Consider the following 7,310-nt stretch of genomic DNA (forward strand, 5'->3'; position numbering starts at 1 on the left):
ACTACGCATCCTTAGACATCTGTCCAGGCCACATGCCTATCAACCAGACTCGTGAGTGATCTCGGAAGGCTTCAGGCATCTCGTGCCAAGGACCCAAGATCTCCACCTCACGCCAGAACCATAACACATACCCAGGGTCCCATTCCTTACACCTTGAGACCCCTATGCTTAGAGGCTCCAGTACGAGTCGAATGGGACATACTTGTACGACCTAGTACTTAGTACGGATACCAGTGCCAGTGAGACTGCTGGGGTAAGAGTCATGGTCCGTACATCTACGGCCAAAGGTCAGAGCCGACACCACTACCTCCTGCGCCACTACGCCTGCCACCACTCATCAGACATGGGTACAGACAAGTAGTGGAGGCATTCTCCTGACACCTGCTCCTGTGCTGGATGTACGACCACAACTTCTGAAGCCACTCCCCTGACATAGTACTTATGTACCCCATGGTCTCCTGGACCACTATGTACCTAAGGCCATTAGAGCCTACTATAAAATGAACTCTAAGACCACCTGAAAGGGGGTTGGAAATTTTACTGTAGCAGAGGCTTGAGTGTGAATGAAAGATTGAATTCTCCATTATTGTTCTATCATTGTTCTTGAGTTATTGTTCAAGCTTTTACAGCTTTCCGATTAGTGATCTTGATTTGATAATTTTTCCAACTCAACTTAGTTGACGAGTTCTCACCGTCAACAACAACCTTAAGGTTATTTTGTAATTTTATTTCTATTTTTGCAAAGGTTGTAAATTTAGAAATACCCAATAGTATTCGGTTCATCATTTATTGTTTATTTATTTGTTGTATTTATTTAAATAAATGTTAATTAATGTTTGATTGATAAATAATCAAGCATTAGTCAATTACATACCATTCATGAAACCCCACACAGTTTTCATTAATCATGCATCTTTTAGAAACATGATTATTTAGGATTGCCCTAATTGTTTATATGAATTTTTTTGGAGAAGTTAATTGCATGTAAGCTACTAAGTATTAAATTAATTAAAAACTTGGTAACTCACACCATATTAAATGCAATAGTTATTATAGGCCTTCACGATAACCAACTTTATTTAAAAAATATTTTAGTAAAGTTAGATTAATGTAATGGGTAATTATCTAGATCACATTAATTGTAGAAACTGACTCTTTTATAAATAAATGTATTTTGTAATTAATTACATTCATAGGGTTATTAATGAACTATTAATTAATTGATTAGTTTAATAAAACACATTATTTCTAAAATAGTAAGTGGGAGAAGGTGAACATCTCAATGTGACATATGACCTCCATTATCAGTACAACATCTTGAGATATGAATAGGGCATAGAGGCGACTTTGTTTCCATCCCCCTAAGGAAGGTTTTTAGACATGTTAATATCAATGTTGGCTTCTTACGAAGACAGGAAGGAGTTATGTATTTTAGGCTTGACTGACCCTAAGGTGGCACTCTCCATTATCCACTGCAAAAGCATAATTGCATCTTGGCCAAATCAACAGTACTTTATTATTAAAAGAAAAAATAAGAGTTATTTTAAGTTTTAAATAATAAAGATAAGATTGTCTTATGAATTAACTTGACCAACCCTAAGGCGACACTTTATTTGCTGGGTAGTTTTATTGTGGAATAGTAAATGTTTATTTATGTGTTTTAATTGTTGCATTCATGCATCATATTTAATTTTTTAATAATTGATATTTTTCAAATAGTAATATTATTGTATTTTATTTCTTTCAGTAATGTCGAATGGTGGCAATCCAATAACTGTTTTACTTTCACTTGAAAAACTTAATGGTGATAATTTTATAAGATTCTAATTTGAATTACATGTTAATCTGTGAGAACCATAAATTATTCCTGACAGAGGAATGTCCTGAAGAGCCCGCTTCCAATGCCTCGAAGATTATTCGGGGCAAATATGATGTTTGGATTCAATCCAACAATAAGGCTAAGTGTTACATGCGAGCACGAATGATGTTCTAAGAACAAAGCATGAACCCATGGAAACTGCTTTTGAGATAATGGAATCTTCGCAGGTCATATTTGGGCAACATTCTGATCAAAATAGACATGAGGCTACTAGAACCTACATGACTACTGAGATGAAGAAATGTGTTTCTGTGTGTGAACATTTCTTGAGCATGATTAATGTGATGCATGAAACAAAAATACATGGGGTCGTCATTGATGAATGTACACAATTAAGCATCATACTTGAATCACTCACTCTTGCTTTCTCTATGTTCACGACCAACAATATTATGAATAAGTTGGAATTCAACATGACCCAGCTGTTGAATGAAATGCAAACATTTGACTCTCTTAACAAAACAATAACCAAAGAGACTGAGGCAACTGTGGCAGAGAAGAAACCTTCAAACTCTAAGGATAAAACCAAGAAGAGGAAGAAGAAGAACAATGACAAGGAAAAAAGTAAGGACAAGAGGTCCAACAAACGCAAGAAGGCACCAAAAGCCAAGGAGAACAAGAATGACAACAACTCCAAGAAGAAAGAACCAAAAGGAAAATGTTTCCACTGTGGAGTTGAAGGTCACTGGAAGAGAAACTGTAGAAAGTATCTCACTGAGCTGAAAAAGAAAGGTAAATTTGATTTACTTGTACTTGAAGCTTGTGTAGTGGAAGACGATATGTCATCCTGGGTTTTAGATTCAGGAGCCAATTACCATGTTTATTCTTTTATGCAGATACTTGAGTCGTCAAGGGAACTGGCTGATGGCGAGGTGACAATGCGAGTTGGAAGTGGAACGCTCGTTTCAGCTAGAGCAAAGGGAATTGACCGTTTACATTTTAGGAACAATTATCTTGTTTTGAACAATTTTATTTTATTCTTAGATTTTCTAGAAACTTGGTTTCTTTATCTATTGCATGAATTTTTTTTGGATATTTCTATTAATAATAATGCAATTGTTATTTCAAAGAATGGTTTCAAAATTTGTCAAGCAGAACATACAACACAGACTGTATATCCTCAAACCTAATGAACGAACGCTAAATAATTCAAATTATTTAAAGTAGCAAAATCGCAAGGAAACAAAAGACAAAAAGTTTCAAATGAGGATGGCATATATCTTTGGCATCTTAGACTTGGTCATATAGGACTAGACAGGATAAATTAGTTAACAAAAGATGGACCTTTGAGAGAACAAATAGTTGGAACTCTTCTGGTTTGTGAATCTTCTCTAGAAGGCAAGATGACCAAACGTCATTTCTCACCGAAAGGCAATAAAGCTAAAGAACCTTTGGAGCTTTTACACAACGATGTCTGTGGTCTAATCAATGTACAAGCAAGATGTGGCCATGAGTATTTTGTCACTTTTATTGACGATTACTCAAGACATGGTCGTACTTATCTAATGCTTAGGAAATCTAAAACCTTTGGTAAGTTTCAAGAATTCAAAGCTGAGGCTGAGAAGCAAGTAGGTAAGACTCTCAAAACACTTCGATCAGAACGAGGTGGTGAATATTGGGTTTAGAATTCAAATATTTCACATTGGAGCATGGTATTCTATCCCAACTCACAACACTTAGAACGATAGAGCAAAATGGCGTTTCAGAAAGAAGAAACAGGACCTTGTTGGACATGGTCAGGTCTATGTTAAGCTACTCTTCACTCCCTCTCTCATTCTGGGGATATGCACTTCAACCGGCGACTTGCATTTTGAATGTGGTCCCATCTAAAACCATAAGCAAAATGCCACTAGAACTGTGGAATGGAAACAAACCTAGTTTGCACCATTTTCGCATTTGGGGTTGTCCTGCTCATGTTCTTAGACCTAAATTAGGGAAACTTGATTCGAGGTCTGAAGTGTGCATTTTTGTGGGCTATGCTCCAGAAACAAGAGGCGATTATTTCTATAGTTCCAAGGACCAAAAGGTATTTGTTTCTACAAATGCGACCTTCTTTGAACACGATTATATGAATAACTATAAACATCGAAGCAAAGTAGTATTGGAGGAGCTCACAGTTGATAAGATTCCATCACCTTCATCATCATCATTAAATGATAAACAACAAACCAAGGAAACCACTATTCCTAAAAAGGAAACCCCGATGCAACAGTGTGTTGTGAAATTTATGTACGCAAGTATACGCAATCGTAAACAAGTAATAAAGTGATAAATAGAATATCATTCCCACGAGGATTGAGTATTAAATACCAATTAATTAATTTTTATTTCTAATAGAATTGACAATTAATGAATATAAAATTTACTAAAACTAAAACAAATAAAACAAATAACAAGAACAATAAAAGACGCAATAATAGATATTTGTAACGTCCTGGATAACCAAGACCATTACACTGTATGTTTAAAATAGTGCAAGACTTGCTAATCAAGTCGTTTGAACATAAACGTGTTTCTAAAGTCAACTGACAGGTTAGGGTTAAAAGGTTTTGGTCGTAAAATGATTAATTTTCATTAAGATAAGAGTTTGATACACAAGATCCCAAAAAAAATAATGTTTACAAGACGGTTACAACCTTCAAAACTAAATATAATTGCAGCCAGCCTAAATGGAAAAATACAAATTTGGCTCTAGTCCCTGTAAATCCCTCGGTCGTGGCAGTCGAGCAGCTGCCGATGTACACCCTGCCCCCAAAGCTCTCCAACTCATGGCTGGTTCAGCTTTCCCTTTCCTTTACCTGCACCATGTAGCACCCATGAGCCAAGGCTGAGCAAGAAAACCAAATTCAACAAGCATAGAAAACAACAGAGTGTAGTAAACTTTAGAACAACCAGATCAATCAACAACAAAGTACAAGTACTAAGCTAGGCAGCAATAACAATCTAATCTAGACATATAATTCAATCTCGATATAATTAATTAGGGATCAACACCCTTAGGCCAAGGTCTTTAGTTATTTAGCTGATCCTGGCTCGCATAGGCCGAGTTACGCTCAGTACGCTTAACATCAACCCCGACTCCTTTAGGCCGGACTTTCATATCAAACATAACAGATATATAGGTTGCGAAACACTCAATCGAAATCAGTACGAGCTAACCTGTCTAGATATTTCCAATCACAAATACATTTATAACCTTGCATATATTCACATACAGGGAAATCTCAGTCCCATTCACAACTCGGGTGCGATTTTCTTACCTCGAGTCCTGAGCGAAGGATGTGGAGTGGTCCCGAGCACGATCCTCAATCTCGAGCCTTAACGGTAACCCTAGTCACAAGCGAAAATGGATAACTATTAAAATCTAATCCAATTAAATGTTTTGGAAATAAAATACTAGCCTCCAGGACCTCGAATTCTACTAAACCGGGTAGTAGAATTCATCCCGAGCGCTTAGGTTAAAGTCCCCTAGCCTACAAATCAATTTTGGCTCAGGCTGCCTAGGTGGGCCGCGACATGGCCCTAAGGGTCCCGATGCGTCCACAAGTCAGAGGCGCCAACCCCTAGTCCTAGAGGTAGGTGGGTCGCGACTTGCCCTATAGGGCCGCGACGCGCCCACGAAACAGCAAGCCCCTCAGGGCCTTTTGGGTCACGCGGGCCGCGACGCCCATGAACTGGGTCGTGGCGCGCCCTTGCGAACCCATAAATCCCAGCTTCTTCTGCATTTGTCCCCAACTCAAAGCCTCATAATTCAACTTTAAACATATACCCAAGCCAATATTAGGTCCATAAATCTTAATATTACCTTACAAACAACACCAATAGCTTGAAACATTAATTAAATCTTCCTTAAATCCCAAATTCAAATTCTCCCTCAAGTATCCCTAAACATGCTCAAAACCTAACTAGAAATTCAACAAATTAGAACCTGAAATCTTACCTTAATAGATAGCTTTAATCTTCAACAATTCCTTGACTGCTCCTAGCTTAATTTCCCCAAATTTCCCAGCTCAATTACCATGATTTTCTTCAACAACTTCAAACTTCCAAGGCATAAGAGAGGGAGAGGGAGAACGTGAGAGCAAGAGAGAGAGAGAGAAAGAGAGTGTTTGAGAAAGTTTTTGATGGTTCTGGTTATTTCCTGATGCCTATTTTACCATACCCTTAACCATAAAGACCAAAATACCCCCTTACACTAACTCAACCCCTTTGTTGCCCATAAGGGCAAAACAATCATTAGCCCCAATTCCCGTCAATTCCTCGAGTCATCCTACACATTCTCAGTTAATCTTGACATACCCAACTAATTACCAAATACTTACCCATTACTCGATAAATCCCAAATATACGTTAAACTTCCCAAAATACCCCTAGGCTCACCCCAAGCCGGGTATTAAACCCTGCTGTGACTATTCCGCTAATTCGCTCACTAGGATCGCCGCTAGCCGTATACTGCAAATATATCCACAGAATAATGTGGTCCCAACCATTTAAGACATATAATCACATTTATGCCCTAAATGAGCCAAAATTACAAATATGTCCTTGAAGCAAGAACAGGCCTACATGCACATTTAATACCAATAAGCATGCATATCATTATATTCATATTATCACATAAACCATGCATGCCACATAGTCAGGTATTTAATCAATTATTGACACATATATCCAATTATGCCCTCCTGGCACGCTAATCAAGGCACTAAACCCTATTAGCATTTTCGGGTCGTTACATATTTTAATTCAATGGATAAAATATAGGGTTATTAATTTCATAAACTATCCACCTATTCTTCTCTAATTTGAATTTAAGAATTCCTATCTCTATCGTGATAGCAAATTACAACTGTAAATTATATTCTTGCTATGACTTATAACTCTCTACAATAAGCAAATCTCCTATATCTCTGTGGTAAATTAACATATTGCAGGCATTAAATATGTAATCCCTAAGATACACAAATCATACGAGTATTCTCGTCCAATATAAATTTATGATTAATTGACTATAGCATATTTATCCTTCACTTCTCAAATCCTCAGGTTAAAATCATATAGATCATGCAAATGGTGATAAAGTATTCACAAGCATTAAACACAAGTCAAGCAATTCACAATATTGATAGGAAATTCATAAAGTATGCATTAGATAATCATAAGGTTTTAAGAAGAATCCATTAACATCCTAAAAAGAAAATTAGTTCATGGAAAAGAATAGAAATGACAGAAAGAGAAGAAAGAGAGAAAGAGATCGAAGAGAGAGGAGTAGGATAGATGAGAGAAGAGAGAGATCTAAAATAATCTAAAACATTATTTTTATAGTGATAAGTTTGTGAAAATAATTATAGATGTTTCACTTGTTACTTGATAATGCTCCAAAATATCTTTATTTGAATTTGAAATCTCATAACTCTAGCTTGCGTAATTT

The sequence above is a fragment of the Humulus lupulus genome, chromosome 9 (genome assembly GCF_963169125.1).
Source record: "Humulus lupulus chromosome 9, drHumLupu1.1, whole genome shotgun sequence".
NCBI classification, from domain to species: domain Eukaryota; kingdom Viridiplantae; phylum Streptophyta; class Magnoliopsida; order Rosales; family Cannabaceae; genus Humulus; species Humulus lupulus.